Source organism: Bos grunniens, chromosome 8, assembly GCF_055505025.1.
Source record: "Bos grunniens cultivar Pamir isolate PY7600 chromosome 8, Bosgru_T2T1.0, whole genome shotgun sequence".
Lineage (NCBI taxonomy): Eukaryota > Metazoa > Chordata > Mammalia > Artiodactyla > Bovidae > Bos > Bos grunniens.
Window position 1 is genome coordinate 99,928,512 of NC_141172.1, and position 22,837 is coordinate 99,951,348.

At 38.5% G+C, this 22,837-nt stretch overlaps 1 long non-coding RNA gene across 2 annotated transcripts in view; it reads right to left on the reverse strand.

Annotated features, from left to right (window-relative positions):
- The window catches only part of LOC147367790 (uncharacterized), a 52,185-nt gene extending 45,316 nt beyond the window's left edge, over window positions 1-6,869 (reverse strand). Inside the window, exon 1 of one of the 2 annotated variants that reach the window (XR_015132116.1) lies at window positions 6,728-6,869. This is a non-coding gene — a long non-coding RNA (uncharacterized LOC147367790). The remainder of the gene's footprint in view (window positions 1-6,727) is intronic. The other variant, XR_015132118.1, reaches the window with a different exon arrangement.
- Window positions 6,870-22,837: the final 15,968 nt, after the last annotated feature.

The window sequence follows — 22,837 nt, forward strand, 5'->3', positions numbered from 1 at the left end:
AAAGGAAACGTGAGCCACAGATGGTTAAGAAACTTGCCCACGTTTATATAACCAGCCAGCAGTAGAATTGGGACTTAAATTAGGCAGCCTGCCTTCAGAGCACTTCTCTTAACCATGATGTTATGCCACCATCACTACATTATATTACAAAATTAAAATGTATGAACAAGTAGGAATTATTCCAAAAATCAAAACCATTGCCAAGAAAAAGAAATGCAAAACAGCAAAATGGCTGTCTGAGGAGGCCTTACAAATAGCTGTGAAAAGAAGGGTAGCAAAAAGCAAAGGAGAAAAGGAAAGATATAACCATCTTAATGCAGAGTTCCAAAGAATAGCAAGGACAGATAAGAAAGCCTTCCTCAGCCATCAATGCAAAGAAATAGAGGAAAACAATAGAATGGGAAAGACTAGAGATCTCTTCAAGAAAATTAGAGGTACCAAGGGAACATTTCATGCAAAGATGGGCTCAATAAAGGACAGAAACAGTATGGACCTAATAGAAGCAGAAGATATTAAGAAGAGGTGGCAAGAATACACAGAACTGTACAAAAAAAAGATCTTCATGACCCAGATAATCACGATGGTGTGATTACTCACCTAGAGTCAGATATCCTGGAATGTGAAGTCAAGTGGGCCTTAGAAAGCATCACTATGAACAAAGCTAGTGCAGGTAATAGAATTCCAGCTGAGCTATTTCAAATCCTGAAAGATGACGCTGTGAAAGTGCTGTACTCAATATGCCAGCAAATTTGGAAAACCCAGCAGTGGCCACAGCACTGGAAAAGGTCAGTTTTCATTCCAACAATAAGAAAGGCAATGCCAAAGAATGCTCAAACTACCACACAATTGCACTTACCTCACATGCTAGTAAAGTAATGCTTAAAATTCTCCAAGACAGGCTTCAGCAATACATGAACCGTGAACTTCCAGACGTTCAAGCTGGTTTTAGACAAGGCAGAGGAACCAAAGATCAAATTGCCAACATCCACTGGATCATGGAAAAATCAAGAGAGTTCCAGAAAAACATCTATTTCTGCCTTATTGACTATGCCAAAGCCTTTGACCATGTGGATCACAATAAACTGTGGACAATTCTGAAAGAGATAGGAATACCAGACCACCTGACCTGCCTCTTGAGAAACCTGTATGCAGGTCAAGAAGCAACAGTTAGAACTGGACATGGAACAATAGACTGGTTCCAAATAGGAAAAGGAGTATGTCAAGGCTGTATATTGTCACCCTGCTTATTTAACTTATATGCAGAATATATCACGAGAAACGCTGGGCTGGAAGAAGCACAAGCTGGAATCAAGATTGCTGGAAGAAATATCAATACCCTCAGATATGCAGATGACACCATACTTATGGCACAAAGTGAAGAAGTAAAGAGCCTCTTGATGAAAGTGAAAGTGGAGAGTGAAAAAGTTGGCTTAAAGCTCAACATTCAGAAAACGAAGATCATGGCATCTGGTCCCATCACTTCACAGCAAATAGATGGGGAAACAGTGGAAACAGTGGCTGACTTTATTTTTCTGGACTCCAAAATCACTGCAGGTGGTGATTGTAGCTGTGAAATTAAAAGACGCTTACTCCTTCGAAAGAAAGTTATGCCCAATCTAGACAGCATATTCAAAAGCAGAGACATTACTTTGCCAACAAAGGTCCATCTAGTCAAGGCTATGGTTTTTCCAGTGGTCATGTATGGATGTGAGAGTTGGACTGTGAAGACAGCTGAGTGCCAAAGAATTGATGCTTTTGAACTGTGGTGTTGGAGAAGACTCTTGAAAGTCTCTTGGATGGCAAGGAGATCCAACCAGTCCATCCTAAAGGAGATCAGTCCTTTAGGTGTTCAATGGAAGGACTGATGTTGAAGCTGAAATTCCAATACTTTGGCTACCTGATGCGAAGAGTTAACTCATTTGAAAAGACCCTGATGCTGGGAAAGATTGAAGGCAGGAGGAGAAGGAGACAACAGAGGATGAAATGGTTGGATGGCATCACTGACTCGATGGACATGGGTTTGGGTGGACTCCGGGAGTTGGTGATGGACAGGGAGGCCTGGCGTGCTGTGGTTCATGGGGTCGCAAAGAGTTGGACACGATTGAGTGACTGAACTGAACTGAATTGAATATCCATTTCCAGTGGGGAAAAAAGATTGAAAAAATTCCTGAACAAGCATAGAAGAATGCTTACACACCATCTCAAGTAGATACAATACCTCATAATGACACAATGAAGTAATACATAAGTAATAAAGAATAAAACATGTCCATTATAATTACCCTAATAAATTTATTCTAGAAGTTTCATCCAGTGCAGTAAGTCAGTAAAAAGAAAAAAATTGAAGTTTCTTTTGAAAAAGAAAATGCAAAAAATTATTTCTAGAGAATAGATTACATAAGTAGAAAAATACTAGAAAATCAACTTCTAAATCATTTTCAGTAATACAACATTCCAGTAATCTAAGAAACTTCACAGAACATTATGAAAAATAATACAGGATAAATGTGTGTGGGATTGGCCCGAGAGTCATCTTAGGGCTCAAATCTGTCTTTCAGCCTGTACAGTCCCTGTAATCATTAAGTCCTGCTTCACCTCACAAGAATGCATCCCAGTTAAGATTCTTTACATTCTTTTTCCCTGTTTATTTTGCCCAGAAAAATACTTGAAACCACAATGTTAGATGGATCATTTATTTTTGTGTTTCAGTATTTCAGCTAGAAGGAAGAGAAGAGGATTCTTCATGAATCTTTAAGTTACAGTGATTTAAACATTTTATTAGTTATAGGATTTATCACCCAAGTGGGAAAAGGAAGAACTTTTGCAAAGAAGAGTGGAAAAGCTAAGGGGCAACAATACATATTCCCTTCTTCCCTGACTTACTAATCAAAACCTCCAGGAGTGTAGAGAAAGGGCCCTTCCTTTAATGTCCATGTGACTGAGGAAGCTACAGAGTGACAATATCTTGAAACATCTTACAGACTGCGGGCATCACTAGGGATCCAGACTGATGGGAATCCATGGCTTTGCCTGTCCTGGAGCCCAAACGTATCTGTTCAACTAGAGGCAATTAGGACTTTCAAGAGCTTCGACCTAATGAACTTACCAGATATTTTTTTGATAAATTGTCATTTATGCATCTTTATCTCCTCCCTCCCATAATGGCTTCTGTGCTAAGTTGTCAATATATTAATTTACCTTCAGAAACAGATCAATAGCTGAGGTGCACAGGATGAAAACTGACTTGGGGCGAGAACCCTAGTCTGAATCTCAGATTATCCATTTAAATACCATGTATAATCTTAGCTGAGCCACTTAACCCCCCATTCACCTAAAATTATCCTCATAAATGTCAACAATAACCTGCCGGTTTTCAAGTATAATAGATCCTTTTATTAAAAATCTCACTTAAACTTTCCAAGGCTCTGGACCCTGCCAATCCCCTTTCCCCCTTGGGTTTACAGACCACCACCTTTCTGATTCTCCTCCCATCTGTCAGATGATTCTTCTTATTCATTAGCTCACTTCTCACATCGAGGATCTGACTTCAGCACTCAGTTACTTGGGTTAAAATCCTTTCTCCAGGTGCTGCTGCTGCTGCTAAGTTGCTTCAGTCGTGTCCGACTTTGTGCGACCCCATAGACAGCAGCCCACCAGGCTCCCCTGTCCCTGGGATTCTCCAGGCAAGAACACTGGAGTGGGTTGCCATTTCCTTCTCCAATGCATGAAAGTGAAAAGTGAAAGTGAAGTCACTCAGTTGTGTCCGACTCTTCGCGACCCCATGGACTGCAGCCTACCAGGCTCCTCCATCCATGGGATTTTCCAGGCAAGAGTACTGGAGTGGGGTGCCATCGCCTTCTCCGTTTCTCCAGGTAGCCTCATCCAAATTCACAGATTCAAGTCCCAGATCTTTATCCTGAGACCCAGAATGGTAGACAGGATATCTCCACTGGAACAAGCCATAGAGACTTAAAACACAACAGATCCCAGAATAGTTAAATAAACATCTACCCTCATGCCTCCCACTCTGTCCAAATCTGAAAACAAGTTCCCCAGGTGAGGATGATGCTGCTGGCCTGTGGATGGTCCTTTGAATAGCCAGGTTTGAGAATTAAGGCCTCTTTTTACAGTCCCAACAACCAGACTGTCAAGTCTTGTGAATTCCACCTTGTTAATATCCTTTTACTCCTCCTCATCCCCACCCCCACTGCCTTAGTTCAAGATTTTATGACATCTCCTTCTCTCTACTCATCTCCCTAACACCTTTCTGAATCATGCTAATTTTTCCTACATACTCCTTAACTTTATCAAAGGCAAATCTAAGGCTCTTCATTGTCTTTCCATGGCTCTATAATTATTTCAGCTCCCTTATTTTGTACACCAGGTCCTGCATGGTCTGCCCTCATCCTATCTCTAGAACTTCATCTGTAGTCACCTACCCACATTTCTTTGCCCCTCCAGGAATTACCTCTATTTTCCCAAACACATCATGCTGTTCCATGCACACTTGTCCACCAACTCTCTCTTCCTTCTGTTGCAATCTCATTCCAAAACCCTACGCTTACTCTTCTCTCATCTTCCTAGAACAGTTCATTCATCCCTTTAGCAAAAAGTCTTCCCTTAGCCTCAGTGTGACAGGTTACATTCCTGCTCAAAGTTCTTCACCATTTAGTGCGTTGACATTTTTGCCATGGCTTCAGCATGAACAAAGGACTTTAATTCTGAGGGCAGCTTTGTGCCTTCCTTCAGCCAATAACATAGAAGCAGAGCTGATAACGGGACAGTTCCTTGTCCGTTTAAAAAAACTTCTGACATCAGTACGAGAAGAACATGTCTGACCCTGTTTCCATAGCAGCAGGAGAAACTCATGGAGTCAGACTTCTGCAGTGAGCTGATCCAAGCCCAGTTTTGATCAGCTAACCCTCAGAGGACCCACAGACCTGCGAGATAAGTTCTCACTGTTAAATGGAAGTGAGATTTTGTGGGCGCTTGTTAGGCAGCGTTATAGCAATAGATTAACTAATAAACCAGTGCGGTTTGTCTCTTCTTTGTCCTCTCAGAGCATCCTTGCACACTCTTGGCCCGTTTTTCTCCAAGACAAATAAGAAAGCAAAATGGCCCAGCTGCCAGTATTACCACTAAGCGTATCACAGACTCCAGCCAGAGGGGAAAAAACTCCTCTCTGCATTCTAAGTTGTTTTCTTTTTGAAGGCCAAGAACAGGGCCTTTCCTGGTGGCTCGGTGATGAAGAATCTGCCTGGCAGTGTAGGAGACGCAGGTTCAATCCTTGATCCAGGAAGACCCCACATGCTTTGGGGCAACTAAGCCAGTATGCCACAACCACTGAGCCATAACTAGGGAGTAGTCCCCACTCCGCACAACTAGAGAAAGCCTGCACAGCAACGAGGACCCAGCGCAACCAAAAATACATAAAATAATTTTTTAAAAACAAGAACACCCTGCCTAGCATTGCTAGGAAGGGTGAACTTGAACAAATACAGGAAGACTTGAATTCTCTAGTTTATTAACTCTCTATTCAAAACAATTTTACCCTTGACTTTTACAAGACTGATGCCTACATGTATATGCAAACCTTTATTTATAGACAATAATCAAGTGAATAAACATATTTTCCTGCCATTAAAAAGCTAATTTAACCTTGGTTATTTAGGGATCCCAGCTCTTTTGAAGTGTGGAGTAACTCAAAAAACTTCACAAGCAAAAATACTTTTATTTTCCCAGTTCTCTTATCTGAGCTTGTCCTTGCCACAAGGTCAGGGGCTGGGCATTAGACTCCAATGAGCTCTCAGTATTCCAAAAAGTCTGTACCTTGCAGGGGTGATGGTAGCTTGGAGATTTGTCAGTCAGAGCAGAAATCTCCAACGCACTGTTTTGTGGAGATGCTAAATCAAAAAGATCAGTCATGGTCCAAACTCATCACCAAACCCGGATGAATACACAGGCAGAGGACCCCCAGAATGAGTTTGGCATCAGGCACCTTGGTACCCAATTCTTAGAGTCATAAAGCATCATTGCTGCATTGCTTCAGGGAGCTAGCCCCAGGCACAGGGAGACTCACGCTGAGATGGACAACCTCTACTGTGGAACTTTTCATGTGCTGGTGCAAAAATTGTGTATTTGCCGGAGTTCTTTTGTGATATTTGTGCAGTAATATTTAAAGCGGTAGTTAGGAAAATGTTTTGGCTGTATGGGACACGCTTCTGCTAGAACATCCAGTGGGGAAAAAAAAAAAAAAAAAAACAGAAAACAAAATGGCTCACACATATTCCTAGAAAACAAACTGGAAAAAAAAAATACATGCCCAAAATAGCTGTTAGACAAGTGAAGCGAAGAGTCAGTTTCAAAATTTCTATTTTTCAAAACAGTCCGTGTAAAAATGTAACTCGCATAAAGCAGCATCTACAAGTAAATGCTGAAAGTTTAAAAAGTTTCTCAGTGAGCACTGAACCAGAACAAAGAAGCGTGAAGTCTCCCCATAGAGATACTCCTATCACGGACTCCACTTCTCTCATTTCAGTCGACGTGGTCCCATCTCCAAACTGGGTTGGAGATACATGACTCACTCTCTGGCTTTCAATTTCTGGACTCCACACAGACTACCATTCTTCCAACACATTGCAATTGAGAAGATGACTGTTTAATTCTATTACATGCCAGTTACAGATTGAGGACTGTTTTTTTTGTTTTGATTAAACATGGGACATACCTGAGTGTTCAGCCGAAGGTCTTGAAATAGCTCATCAGCAAAAGTACTCTGAGTGCTTATACACAGAGTCTGGAAACTTCCTTCTCATTCTATTTGCAGAGGATGAATTTTCAGATTGCTTCTCCAAAGCCAAGCCTTCCTGTTTGGTAGACCCTGTACTATCTGCTCCCGTTCCTGCTTTTTAACAAGCATGAGAGAAAGCAGCTGGTCCCAATCCCATGTAACCCTTCACAGGCTTGACGTTAAAATGGTCCATTAGCTTTTTTATTTAAATTGAACTCACCTGCTCTGTTTGGCTTTGCCTCTGAGGTTTTGTTTGCCAGGAGAGAAATGAATTTTTTTCCGAATACCTGTGAATAGCTCCCCACTGGTATTAAATTGAAGCTATCGAAAAAGAATACTCAATATTGATGCAAATATCCCCAGCATCAATCCCCAGCATCACTTGTCTGTAAGACAGAATGTAGATGGCATGGGGAGAGAAAGAAAGCAAAGATATCTTTCTCTTCCAAAGTCAATTCCTTTTATGGGATATCACAAAATTGGCATAATGCTATGTAATCAATACAATCTTTGTGCTAATAGAAATCTGTAAGCCAGAAAGAAAAACACCAGTACAGTATACTAACGCATATATATGGAATTTAGAAAGATGATAACAATAACCCTGTGTACGAGACAGCAAAAGAGACACTGATGTATAGATCAGTCTTATGGACTCTGTGGGAGAGGGAGAGGGTGTGAAGATTTGGGAGAATGACATTGAAACATGTAAAATATCATGTATGAAACGAGATGCCAGTCCAGGTTCGATGCACGATACTGGATGCTTGGGGCTAGAGCACTGGGACGACCCAGAGGGATGGTATGGGGAGGGAGGAGGGAGGAGGGTTCAGGATGGGGAACACATGTATACCTGTGGCGGATTCATTTCGATATTTGGCAAAACTAATACAATATTGTAAAGTTTAAAAATAAAATAAAATAAAAAAAAGAAGTAATATGTAATAAAATTCAAACAATTAAAAAAAAAAGAAATCTGTTCCAAATAACAGATTAGAAGTAATCTATTTACAGAACAACCATCTTATAATAACAAAGGAATTAGTATGAGATTGCTGTAGGAATAACAAAATAGCTATTTAGAAAAGAACTTTGCTAAAAAGAGTGCTTTTTAAGAAAAGATTCTCTTTGGGGACTAATGAAAGGAAATAGAGTAAAATCATAAAACAATGGGACAGGAACATGCCTCTCACCCTCCCGAGCCTACAGAACAGTCTGAAGAAAAACACTGTGAGTAGAATGGAGAAGAGAGGATCAGGACTGGATTTGGCAGGAAGAGTTTGGAGATGGGCCAAAGTGAGAGCTGGGGAGTCAAGGGTCAGGCTCTTCTTAAGATAGAGACAAAGAGGTCAGAGTCAGAGGTCCGTGTGCTGAGATTTAGAGAACCATTTCTGGAAAGAGACAGAGTTCTGAACTCAGGTTAAGAATAAGCAGCAGTGGGAATATGGCAGCAAGGACAGAAGCTGAAACTAATGTGAATCTTGGACCCAAATGGATTTGGCTCCTGGATACAATGTCATCTTCAAGGAAACACACTTGAAACAGCCAAAAACAATAATTAAAAAGTTTCAATCTTAAACATGCAACTCAAAACAGAGGAAAAGCAAACAGCTGTACCCAAATCAACATGTGTATCTTTTCTTTTCCTATGGAGATTAACTTCATATCTTTTCCCCTGAATTCTTCTCCCCTTTTCATCTTCAACCCTAAGAGTTTTCTTTGCCCTTTCACTCTTTCCAGAAGCTCGTAATACAGAGAAAAATGCTTCTCAGAGAGAAGATCAGGAATAACCAAGTGAGACAAGAGCTTTCTCTTGGGTAAGATGGGATTTGGAAATGATTTACATAGACCAATAATTTTTTACTATGTCTCTCTTCCTCCTTGTCAAAATTACACCCCCCTCAACACTCACATATATACATACACAAGAAAATTCTTATATTAAGTGGGCATCCCAGAAGTTCTTTTTATTTACAACCTAGCTTTCCCTCTCTTCTATTGGGGATTGGGGTTCAGCCTTGCCATGTGCTTCTGGAGGCTTCCAGGTGGACCACCACAGCTCCCTCCACTCAACTCAACTTGATGCTGGTGGATGGACAAATTTCTGAGACGCAAACACAGTTGGCTCGGTATTTAATGCAATGTCATTCCAGGAGCTCTCTGATATTTGGCACCAAAGTAACAGTCGTCCTAGGGGCTTACCTGGTGTTCAGATGATGAAGAATCCACCTACCAATGCAGGAAACCTGGGTTCGATACCTGGGTCAGGAAGATTCCCTGGCAAAGAAAATAGCTATACACTCCAGTATTCTTGCTTGGGATATCCCATGGACAGAGGAACCTGGTGAATACAGTCCACGGTGTTACGAAGAGTCCATAGGACTGAGCAACTAACGCTTTCAGCAACGGTCCTCCTAGTTACAGACTACCACTAGATGTCCCTCTTCTCCTCAGTCTACACGAAGGAATGAGTCTCCACCCCACCTCTGGTGGATAGAGCCTCTCAGGGAATAATTAGAAATACGAGTTGGAGTCAGAGCTTGGCTACTGGGATTTTCTGGTGGTCCAGTGGGGTAGGAATCCACCTGCCAGTGCAGGAAGATCCCACATGCAGCAGGGAAACCAAGCCATGACAGCAACTACTGAGCCCATGCTCTGGTGCCTGTGCTCCGCAGCAGGAGAGGCCACTGCAGCGAAAGGCCCGGGCACCTCTCTTTCAAGTCCTCTGTCTTTAAAGAGTGGCGGCATGTCTAACATTCTATCCCAGCATGAAGTTCTCTTCATTAAAGAACACTATGCCCTCAAAGCTTTAAATGTTGTCTCCTTTTCCTCAACTTTATTGTAGTAGCAAGACTTGGAGGAATGGTGAAGTTCAATAATTCTGATTGGAAATTGACACTGCATGAATTCTAGAATCTCCATCCATTAACCATACCCAGAGAAAAGCTTGTTCTCAGACTCTTTCAGTCAGTAGCCAATCAGACTGAGCCACACTTGGGACACACACACAAAATGACATGTACAATCCTTGAAAGAGCACAGGTCAGATCAAGCTTACCCTTCACTGATAAAGATATTCATCAAAGTACCTTGCAATAAACTGGGTCACTAGCTTAGTGTTTAAGCAACTTCTCCTGGAAAAATGGTTAACAAAAAAAGAAAAGGAAAAAAACTTAAAAAAAAAACATAAAGTGTATTTTCAGTGCAAATTAATAGATTATATGGATGCATAGAATTAATGTAGGGCTCTATGGGAAAAGGAGTAATCAGAGAACAAGAAGGAGTTCTTGTTGGGGAAAAAAAAAAAAAGATGATTGATCAAATTTAAAAATAGGTAATAGAGGCCAGAAATATCAGAGTTAACATTAGACTGCTGAAAACAAATTAGAATAAGCACACCAACAATTCATTCAGTAGATATTATTTAAGCATTTTCTCTGCTCTCTCTTCTGGTTTATATCCAGACACTGGGGATATAAGAAACAAACAAAGCCCTGCTCCCATAGAGCCTTCATTCTAGTAGAATTATTACAGAATTTAGAGCAACTAAAAGACATTATGTGAAACCTAAGAGAAACGCTCAGTAATATGAATAATAGATGACGATGGCCCAACATGTGTATAATTAGGTCTGTCAGGAAACTACAGAGTGCATGAAGGAAACAGTAGAAGAAATTTTATCTGAGCTAACTGAGGTTTACATTAGAAAGACTCACTGAATCCTGAGAAGAAATGGTAAAGAAGCATTCAATATCAAATGTAAAAACACACGTTAAAAAGCATTATTGCGCGCATGCTCTGTCATGCCTGACTCTTTGCAATCCTATGGACTGTAGCCCACCAGGTTCCTCCATCCATGGGATTTTTTCTGGCAAGAATTCTGGAGTGGGTTGCCATTTCCTCCTCCGGGGCATCTTTCCAACCCAGAAATTGAACCCATGTCTCCTGGGTCTCCTGTATTGCAGGTGGATTCTTTATTGCTGAGCTACTGGGGGGAAATTGCTACATACTGATAGATTTAATTCACTAGGAAGATCTTTTTCAATATGAATACTCTAATAAAATAGCCTCAAAATACATAAAGTAGAAATGGACAGACCCCACCCCCAGCTGCAGGAAAAACACACAATCAAAGTAGACCTACATACATCTTTCTCAATTATGGACAGAAAAAGCAGAAAACAGCAAACTATCAAATATATTAAAATATAATGAATATAGTAGACCCAAAGAAAACATGAAATCTTGCATTCAACTATTAGAAAATATGATTTCTTCTCAAGCCTACAAAAGACATTTAGAAAAAAGATACTAAGATAAAGGCTCCTGACTTCCCAATTCTAAAATAAAGATTATATCCTACACTTAATAATAATGTTACAGATTGGCATCATTTATCACTCCTACAACACTCTATGCTAGAGATAACTGAGCAATGCTTAAAAATTTATTACAAAAAAAGATTATTGCTCAAGAATTGTAAACTTGGCCAAAAAAATGTTGATGTGAGAGGAAAAATGAAACGTGGTTTCACACGAAAAGTACGCCTCCAGGAAGAAAAATATCATTCATGGAAACCCAAAGAAAAATGATTCAGCACAAATAAGTAAAAAAAGAGGAAGACATAGTATAAAAAAGCACCAAGACAGTATAATAACACATATATATAGAATTTAGAAAGATGGTAACGATAACCCTGTATGCGAGACAGCAAAAGAGACACAGATGTATAGAGCAGTCTTTTGGACTCTGTGGGAGAGGGCGAGGGTTGGATGATTTGGAAGAATGGCATTCAAACATGTATATTATCATATGTGAAACGAATCACCAGTCCAGGCTCGATGCATGATACAGAATGCTCAGGGCTGGTGCACTGGGATGACCCTGAGGGATGGGATGGGGAGGGAGGTGGGAGGGGGGTTCAGGATGGGGAACACATGTACACCCATGGTGGATTCATGTTGATGTATGGCAAAACCAATACAATATTTTAAAGTAATTAGCCTCCAATTAAAATAAATAAATTTATACTAAAAATAAATAAATAAATAACATTTGCCCAGGAAAAAAATAAATAAAAATAAAAAAGCCAATGAGCTATATAATTAGCAAATACCACTTTCGAAGGACTTGTTGGCATATGTTAGCAAAGATCCTTCAAAGAAAAACTGCATTATGAAAAAGATCTGAAAATAAATAGGCTGATTTTTAATAGATCGAGAATTTCAGAGAAAAGAGTAGGAAGGAAGTAAAACTAATAAACTTCTGAACTTGGAAAAGAGAAACTTTTTTTTTATTAATAAAAGTTAATAGGTCTTAAAAATATTCAAAGAGATTAGAAAAGCATTATAATTTCAAGATGGAAAATTAGAACAAAGAAAAATAAGGATATATAAAAGCATAGTAGAAAAAAAATAAAAAGAATCAACTAAATAACTCTATTATACAAAACCTCATGGAATGAATAGCAAAGCAAAACTAAAGTTTTTACTGTTTATAAACTGTATGTCCATGCACGATCAGTCGCGTCCGACTCTTTGCAACCCCATGGACTGTAACCTGCCAGGCTCCTCTGTCCATGGGGTTTTCCAGGCAAGAATACTGGAGTGGCTTGTCATTTCCTCCTCTAGAGGATCTTTCTGACCCAGGGATCAAACCCGTGTCTCCTGCATTGACAGGTGGATTCTTTCACCACTGAGCCACCTGGAAAGCTCCTATAAACTGCATACCCAAAACAAAATAATGCAGAGCTAGCAAACGAATTAAGAAACAGCAGGCCCAGAAATACTAACATTTGGAGAAGTCTAAATTCAAAAACAAACAAAAAATTCTGTGCTATCAAGTTGATATAAAAAAATGATCCAACAATGTCTGCGCCATACACATTTAATTTGGCCAAAATCACAATAACAACAGACACAAGAGCAAACCATCTGAATGTGATACCTAAAGTGAAAGAGGATAGTTTATATTAAATTAAATACACCAGTCACAAATTTAATTAGAAAGAAAACATAGATCTCTATCTAGCAAAGATCTCACATACTTTTCAAGGTACTTTGGGATTAGACACGTTAATTCTAAGTTGTATATAGAAAAAATGTTCAAGAACATTGGGAAAATATTGACACAGGAATAGTATGAGCATCTTATATTAAAACATTTAACATTGTAATAATTAAAACAAATATTATTATATATAAATTATTTAAAAGAGTTGAGAGCAACAGTCTTTTTCTTTCTCATCCTTTCTCTTTCTCCATGTGCATGTATATTTATAAATAAATATATTTATTTGTACATATATGAACAATTGCACCATTGATGTTACAAAAGTTGACTTTATTTTTGAAAAAAATAAAGGTACATCTTCACCTCCTACCATACACTTAAAAACTGCAGTAAGGTCGAGTATTTTACACTAAAAATAGTAGAAGCACAAAGTACATGGAACAAAAGGTGTTCAGATGTATTTATAAAATGATGGAGGACAAAATATCTCTAATCGTGTCACAAAATTCAGAAACTATAAATGAAAATACTACAGAATTGTTTAAGGGAAATGAATATAGCCAAAGGCATTACATTCAAAGCTAGGAAAATTTAGCTTTGATATGTAAAAGACAAAAAGACAAAAGGTTAGTGTAACAACTTCCAAATTAAAATGACCAGCAACTGAAAAAAAGTATGCAAAGAAAAATAAGAAACTTAGGGAAAAACCATCAATCTCATCAGTAAATGAAGAAATAAAAATTAAAGTTAGAAATGGTTAAACACCTACAATTTTGCTAAGAATCAAAAGATGCCTAAGGACCAATATTTATGAATGCATGGGGGAAATAGGCTCTCTAACTGGACATCTTCATGGACATCCAGTTAAGTGGAATCAAAAATCGAATGCCCATATTCAATCATTGTATCAGCAATTTCACTTCCAGAAATTTATCTTATGGAAGTAGAAAAGTGTGCAAAGATCCATACGGATTCCAGCATTTTTTAAGGATTCTGGAGTGTTTTATTCCAGCATTTTTATTCCAGTTAAATGTTCACCAAGCATTATTTTAATTACAGTTCATGCACTCAGTGGATATGATGCAGCAGTTTAAAAGTTGAGATACGTGTATATCCATATGCATGAAAGCAGTCCAAAATAAGGGAGAAAAACAGGTTATAATATGCATGCCATAATCCAATGTTTGCCTTACAAAAATGCCTTTTACATACTGGAGGTGCAAAAATGTAACTTTCTTGATAACTGAATTTGATCTTCTGAGGTTCTATTTCCATTCAGTGGTAGAAAAAAAATCACTCACTCATGCGGAGTAACTTAGAAAATTATTTTAAAGTTTAGTTTATTGAAGCTTAACTCCATTTGCTTTGGAAAACTTCTTGCTCCATTTTCTGTATTTTTTTCTTGGAAACTTCTCACCTAAGAGGAAACTCATGGAATTCCTGGCATTGGAAATAGGAGGTGTGTCTGTCTCTGAGACTTGCAATGATTCCAGGCTTATCCCACCTGGTGTCTAAGGATTGACACCAGATACAAGCAGCCAGTCATGCCTTGCTTTTGTGCGTTTGCAGTGTGCCCTGCTGCTGTCTGTGGTTCTGACAGGTACTCAGGCCATGAATTCCTGTGCATTCTATCTCCTCCATCCCCGATCCTCAGTCTTTTCCCATCCATCAGGTCACTCAGCAATTTGTGGAATATAACATGACTTTTGGGGGGATGATAGTGCCAAGTGATTAGTTTTTTAGGAGATAAAAAAGCATGACTCTCATCTAAAAATAAAATGAACACACAGCAAATATTTCATTTAGCTCATTAATTCATGAGGGAATCAGTAAGATGTTACAACCCAGTAAAAAAGGAAAATTGAAAGAGTAGGATCTGGAATTCTTCCCATCAGTATTAAGCTGGAGCAGGGCAATTGCCACCAGGAGGCTCCAAAGGACACTAGGGATGCAACAGCTTTGACCCGTGCGGCAAACCCAGGAAATCTCAGAAGGTTCCCTGCAGCTTGTTTTAATCATTTCATTGACCTTTAAATAACCTGATACTGCATTGAAAGTAATTACATTTGTTGGACTTCAGTGTTGGGATTTACAGTATCTGGTTGAGTACTGTCTTGTTTCTCTTAAATCTGGACTTACTCAACATCCGAATATGCAAACATCTGACTACCTTTTTTATGTCCTCTACTATAGCACTTTTCGGAGCATTTACATATTGAAGAATTATTTTATTGTAAATTAGCTTCCTTTCATATGTTTTCCATTATATTACTGCTAGAGAATTAAGAATATTGATTTTTTTAAAAAAGAAATATGACTAGGTAGATTGCATTACTAAGAATCTCATTTCAAGACAGTAATAATTTTTTAAACTAAAAATTGTTAATAAAGGTAGGCACTGGCTCTGATAAAACTGAGAACTGCTATACTGCACCATTCTTCTGCCTCTATGGACCTGTGCTCTAGACATTAAGGAGAGAAAATATCTTCAATAGCGACAGTGGCATTGGGCTTTAGTTAGGTTTGGCTTCAGCATAACGGGAAGTCCTGAAACTCTTCCTGTTTAATGGCCTGGGTGGGGCCAGTGCCTCACTAGTATAGGCGATACTTGAAGTCTATCATGCCATTTCTGCTCCAATATACTTGTATAAATGAATGCTGTGGACAATTAGTATACTTCTTAATGATTATTATTTTTGATAGTTCCAAAACTAAAATATGCTAATTTATCTGCATATATGGATATAATTATTCTGAATACATCATTCTTTTCTCTATTATTCTCTTTGAAATGGTCATTTAAATTTTACACAGTAAATTAACTTTAAAGTAAACAAAATCTAATAGATCGCTCCAAATCTGAATTCAGGGTTCATGGTAAATTTGCATCTTCAAAATGTACAAATGTTTACATGAATGAAGCATTCAACTCATGTGTCCTCAAATAAGGCAAGGATATGAGAAGAAAAGAATTAACAAAGATAGGATCAAGAATTACTAAATTCATATATAAGAAGACAGTAGGAAGAATAATAAAACCCAAAAGTTATTGCTTGGAAAATACTAATACATTTGACATCCTCCACCAAAGCTAATAAAAGAGTAGAGGAAACAGAAGGAATATCAATGCATTCATAGTGAGAAGGAAATACGCACTGGCGGTTTCGGTCACTAAGCTGTGTCTCACTCTTTGCCACCCCAGGGCAGGCTCCTCTGTCCTGGGATTTCCCAGGCAATACTCGAGTGGGTCGTCATTTTCTTCTCCAGGGGATCTACCTGACCCAGGGATCAAACCTGGGTCTCCTGCTTGGCAGGATTCATTACCACTGAGCCACCTGGGAAGCCCAAGGTGGCTATAGCCGAGAAGGGACTATAACAAATACAAAAGTGGTATTTGTTTTTTAAGCAGTATGTTTTAATAAGAAAACATATTAACACACACTCAGCCCTATGTTCAGGTGTAAACAGATCTCCCTCTAGGTGTATCAGAGGTAGCAACTACCAAACACATCTATAAGTGAAGTCAAATTCTTCTCCCTGCCTTCACCCCAAATATGTTCCTTATCTAAATTCTCCTCTTAGTAAATGGCACCACTATCATGCTTCCCTGGTGGCTCAGAGGGTAAAGAGTCTGCCTGCAATGTGGGAGACCCGGGTTCCATCCCTGGGTCAGGAAGATACCCTAGAGAAGGAAATGGCAACACACTCCAGTATTCTTGCCTGGAGAATTCACATGGACAGAGGAGCCTGGTGGGCTAGCCCATAGGGTCACAAAGAGTTGGACACGACTGAGCAGCTTCACTTTCATTATGCTTAATCCAGAGAGAAGAGAACTTTATTTCATTTTCCCTTATAATACACATCCCATCAAAATCTTGGTGCTTAATCCAGAGAGAAGAGAACTTTATTTCATTTTCCCTTATAATACACATCCCATCAAAATACTAAATCTTGGTTGCTTTTATTTTTTACATGTATCTAAAATAGCCCACTTCTTTTCATTTACACCAACACCCTCATCTAAGCAAACATCATTTTCCACTTCAGATTCGTTAGTAGCATCCTACTGGTCTCCTTGCATTCACTCATGCCCCCATCTAAACTATCACCCAATCAGCTCCTGATTTCCTGCCTTGCCTAGAAACCACTGAGTAGCTCATTGCTCTTAGAATAAAGGAAAAATTCCCCAGGATGAATGATAGGGTTCTACCTAATACAGTTTCTAATCGCCATCCTGATTTTAGCCCTTTTTTTCATGCTCCATGTATGCATTCTTTCATGTACTCAAGAGCATGCTTTAAAATTTTTACACATGACCTACCGTCAACATTTCCATGCCCCCTTTTCATCTAGATAACTTCTACACAGTCTTCAGCTGTAAATTTGAAAGTTACTTTCTCAGAGGAGCCTTGTTTGCTGCCCCTTCCCCTTTTCAGATAAGGTTAAGTCCCCTTCCCCTATAAAATTCATCTCATTCATAATAATTACTTTTACCAGTAAGCTTACTGTAAGCTCTGTGAGAGTAGGCACAGGACTGAACTTTTTGGGGACCCCAACAGAAGAAATGATTCAAATAATATACTCTAGTAACACACATACACACACAAAAAGACAATGTGAAATTTCCAGTTAACGTCATAAATGTGATCTTCAAGGCTGCTGGTGGTGAAGACATAAGAAAGTGAGAAAAACAGTATTGGAAATTAGGAGGGGAATCCTTTTTAAATAGTGGCAGAACATTTAGTAACACTAACACCTACAGGAACATGGAAGAATTTTTAAAATGTGCCTATAGGCTGGGTAGTTTAACTAAGGAGATCTCCAGGTACAGTACTGCAGATTTTGCCTGTGTTTTTACAGGCATTTATAGTAAAATACAACAGGAGAGAGATGAGCTAAAGAAAGGATTGTTAAATACAAAGAACCCAGGAATTGTTTGGTTTGAAAACTATCAATTTCTAAAAATAGTAAAGAGTGCTAAGTAAAAATGACTTTGGGCAAAGAACAAATTAAGGACACTGTCAGGAAAACATGGTCTAAAGATGAAGCTAAGTTTATGACCAGACAGTATTTTCTTCATATTTCAGAAACCCTTAACTAGGTGCCTCCAAGAACCATCCAAACAGGACTTCTAAAAAATCAAAGTGTTGCCCTGGCTATAAACATGTGTAGGTTTGTCTGTGGACACAAATTTTCAGCCTTTGGGTAAGTACCAAGGATCTCAATTGCTGGATGCTAAGAATGTGTTTAGTTTTGTAAGAAACACCAAATTGTCTTATAAAGTAGCTGAACCATTCTGCATCCCCACCAGCAATGAATGAGAGTTCCTATTGCTCCATATCCTTGCCAGCATTTGATGTTATCATTCTTTTAAATTTTTGCTATTCTAATAGGGGAGAAGGAAATGGCAACCCACTCCAGTACTCTTGCCTGGAGAATCCCATGGATGGAGAAGCCTGGTAGGCTACAGTCCATGGGGTCACAAAAAGTCGGACACGACTGAGCAACTTCACTCATTCTAACAGGTTTATGGATATCATCACTGACTCAATGGACATGAGTTTGAGCTGGTGACAGACAGGGAGGCCTGGCATGCTGCAGTCCATGGTGTTGCAAAGAGTTGGGCATGACTGAGCAACTGAACTGACTGACTGATTGAATAGGTTTATAGCGATATCTTGTTCTTTTATTTGGATTTTCCTTAATAACATATGATGTTGAGCATCTTTTTGTATGTTTGTTTGCCATCTATATATTTTCTTTAGTGAATCACCAGTTCAGGTTTTTTACCAATTTTTAAAAAATTGTACTTTTAAAATTATTATTGTTTAATGTTAAGAGTTCTTTGTATATTTTGGGAGAGTGTTTACCATCATCTTTTGCCGGTATTTTCTCTCAGTCTGCAGCTTGTCTTCTCATTCTCTTGACAGCATCTTTCACAGAGCAGATACTTCTAATTTTAATTTAGTTTATCAATTATTTCTTTCATGGATCATGCCTTTAGTGTTGTATCTAAAAAGTCCTTGCCAAACTTGAGGTCTTCTAAAGCTTTTTTTTTTAACCTTTGTTAACGTCTAGATTTGTCGTTTTGCATTTTATATTTATGTCTTTAATCCATTTAAATTTTTGTGAAGAGTATAAGTTCTGTGTCTAGATTCATGTTTTTACACGGGGATATTCAGTTGTTCTAGTACCATTTATTTAAAAGCCTACATTTGTTTCATTGTATTGGAACAAATCTTTGTTCCCTTCTCAAAGATCAGTTAACTATGTTTGGGCAGGTCGACTTTCAGGCTCTCTATTCTGTTCCATTGATCTACTTGTCCAATAATTCACCAGTAACAGACTGTCTTGATTTTAAAGTTGGATAGTGTCAGCCGGACTGTCTTGATCTTAAAGTTGGGTAGTGTCAATTCTCCAATTTTGTCCTTCTTAATTATTACATTGGTTATTCTGGGTCTTTTTCCTCTCCATAAAAACTTTAGAATCTGTTAATATCTATAAAATATCTTTCTGGGATTTGGGTTGAGACTGCATTGAATCTATAAATCTATTTGTAAAAAACTGACACCTGACAATATACACAAACTTGGAATATCTTTCCATTTATTTAGTTTTCTAATTTTTTAATCAGAATTTTTAGTTTTTCTCATATAGATCTTGTCCATGTTTTGTTAGATTTATATCTAAGTATTGAGTTGGTCAAAAAGTTCGTGTGAGTTTTCCATAAGATTATGGAATAAACTTTTTGGCCAATCCATTATTTCATTTTGGACAAGGCAATGGCACCCCACTCCAGTACTCTTGCCTGGGAAATCCCATGGATGGAGGAGCCTGGAAGGCTGCAGTCCATGGTGTCACGAAGAGTCGGACATGACTGAGCAACTTCACTTTCACTTTCCACTTTCATGCATTGGAGAAGGAAATGGCAACCCACTCCAGTGTTCTTGCCTGGAGAATCCCAGGGACGGGGGAGCCTGGTGGGCTGCCGTCTATGGGGTCCCACAGAGTTGGACATGACTAAAGCGACTTAGCAGCAGCAGCAGTTCACTTTCTTTAGCACTAATGTAAATGGTGTTGTTTTTAACTTCACATTCCACTTGTTCGTTGCTGTAAGAAGGTGATTAACTTTTGCACATTAATCATAACACTTACCTTTTTATAATTGATTAGTTTCAGTTTTTTGTCGATTTGTTCAGATTTTCTATGTACACATACTATCTGCAAACACAGTCTGTTGTATTTCTTCCTCCTTCGCCTGTATATCTTTTTTCTTGGCTTAGCACACTAAAATAGTGATTTTTTCTTTTCTTCTACTTACTTTGATTTAAATTTGCCCTTCTTTTTTATTTCCCTAAAGTGGATGCCCAGATGATTGATTTCAGATCTTCTTTCCTAATATACACATTCACTGCTATAAATTTCCCTCTAAGCACTGCTTTCACTACATCCCACAAATTTTGATAGGTTGTATATTCATTTTTATTTAGTTCAAGATACTTTTAAATTTTCCATGAGATTTATTCTTTTATGCATATGTTATATAGAAATTCTTTACATCTAAGTATTTGGGGAGTTTCCACCCAAACTTGTAAAGACACTGACAGCCTCTAGTATTGGTGAAATAGTCTCATACATGTGGGGCTATAAACTGATATGATTTGGGGGGGTATGTTTTCTGCTATTCTCTACAAAAAAATTGTTTTAATGTACCTTCCCTATGATGCAGAAAAGCTAAACAATTAGAAACCTAACATTCATAAAAATTTAATACTATTTATTAGTTATTATAAGCTATGTTGCAGTGACAAATGAACCACAAAAATCTTACCATACACAGAGTAAATGTTTATTTCTTGATCATGCTATACATTCATTATAAGTTGGCAGGGATTTTGCACTACAGAGTCATTCCAGGTCTCAGACTCATGAGGACATCATTCTCTTTATGTCCACATCACTGTGCTTGGCTTTCAGGGGGAAAAAAGACCTAGAGAGTAGCACAGGAGCTTTTTACTTGCTCCGCCTAGAAACGACACTGGTCAACATCTGCTTACAGGCTACTGGCCATGATGTGTCACATGGACCTGCTGAACAGAACTGTAGTTTTCCTACAGCCCAGGAAGGAGAATGTAAGACATTAATGGGTTCTAAACATCTCTACCTCAACTATACAATTAGGTAGATACATATTTATCAACTTTGGATCTATCTCTGTAATGTACTGTCAAAAAAAAAAAAAAAAAAAACCAACCACCAAAAATATGCTGTATTTAGCTAACTTTATTTTGTGAAAGAAATATCTCCAAGTCTCTGGATAATATTTTCAGTTATTAAGTTCTGCTCTTTTATTCCTCCCCATTTCCTTGCTTTTCTTTCTTTCTATTCAGACAGGTCAACAGCTCTGGTGTTTCCTATCTTGAAGAGGAATGGGAAAGATGACAGCAGAGGAGTACGGACTCCAAGATCTGGATCTTCAGTCCTGAGAAAGCATGCTGAGCTTCATGTATCACACTTGAAGCTTCCCAACTGCACAGCTCTCCTTGGGTGGCTCAGATATTTCAAAATGTACCGTCTTCTTTCCGTAAACGTGCTCATGATCCGATGTTCCTTAGTGTCACCGAGGCCAAGGTCATAACCCGAGGAATGACTTCATTACACAGTCACCAGGTCCCAGACGTCTTGTTCTCCAGCCATCTCCTTCTCTACACCTCCACGACCACCTTCATCTTCCACTAATGTGACAACCTCTGATCCTGTCATTTGCCTCCAGGCTTCCTCCTCTTCAATTTATTTTGACGCATAAACCAGACTCTGTCACTCCCTTTACGTAAGTCCTTTAATACAGTCCACCTATTTCACAGGATAAAATCACTTTCCAAATCACTCAGACATCATACCTGCTGCCTTTCAAGCTTCTTTCTCATAGTCCTTCTTTTCAAAATGCATGCATTGTCTCGCCAAGCACTTAGACATTTTGCCTGGAATTCCTACCTATTTATGCTGGATTCATGTCCATTTTTCTAATGGGGTGTTTTCATGGGCGCTGGTTATGTGGGTAGAAGTTGAAAAGCCTGGCAGAGCCACTCCTTCGTGCAACTCAGGCTCAAGGAGTGGGCTTTGAGGGGACAATTCCCGTCCCAAGAGGAAGGCTTTTTTAGACTCTCAAAGGTAGTTCCTCTCTCTGCCTTCTTTATCCCTTTATCTTCCTTTAATTTCTTTGGCATGCAATATTCTCCTTCATAGCATTTAATACAATTTGTAATTTTACTTTTAACTTACTTCTCCCATTATCTCCCTCACTCCTACTGAATTTTAAGGTTCATTAAAGATCTCGCGTATCTCCTCTACAGCAGTATCTCATGGGCCTCGTACACAGAGGGCCTCAAAAATGTCCTTCTGGATGCATAAATTAAAGAACAAGTGATAGTAACAACAATGACAACACCTAATTATGTTCTTACAGTTCTCAGTCAAGAAGCATTTAGTAAAGGCATCGTATTTTCAGCTTTGTTCTAGTCACTTGAATTCACTTAAAGGAGGTGGAAAGTACCAGTCTATCTCATTCTCAAAGGATGTATAATCTAGCTCAGGATACAGGTATACTTGCAACAATGTAAACCCTACAGAGAACAATTCAGGTGCTGCCCATGACCTCATATTATCTATTACTTTTACTGTACTAGGTTCTTTAAAGGACTTTTTAAAATGCAATGCATTGTACTGATCAAGAAACTCATCATTTGTTTGGCGAGCCAAGATAAGTACATATGAGGAATTAGGAATTACAACATAAAAAATAAATAATTAGGTTCAAAAAGTTCTCTAGACAACAAATATCAGACCCCCAATTTTTCCTCTGAGACACAATTTCCTCATGTGTAACAATGTCATTGCAAAGATCAAAATACAAATTATATAAATGTAGATAACACTACAGATTCAAAACATAATAACATTAAATATCAAAATAAGTTAAATAAGCCACAGAAAGCACAAATGTTGTATCATTTGCAGCCCTTGTCCTTGTTTTTT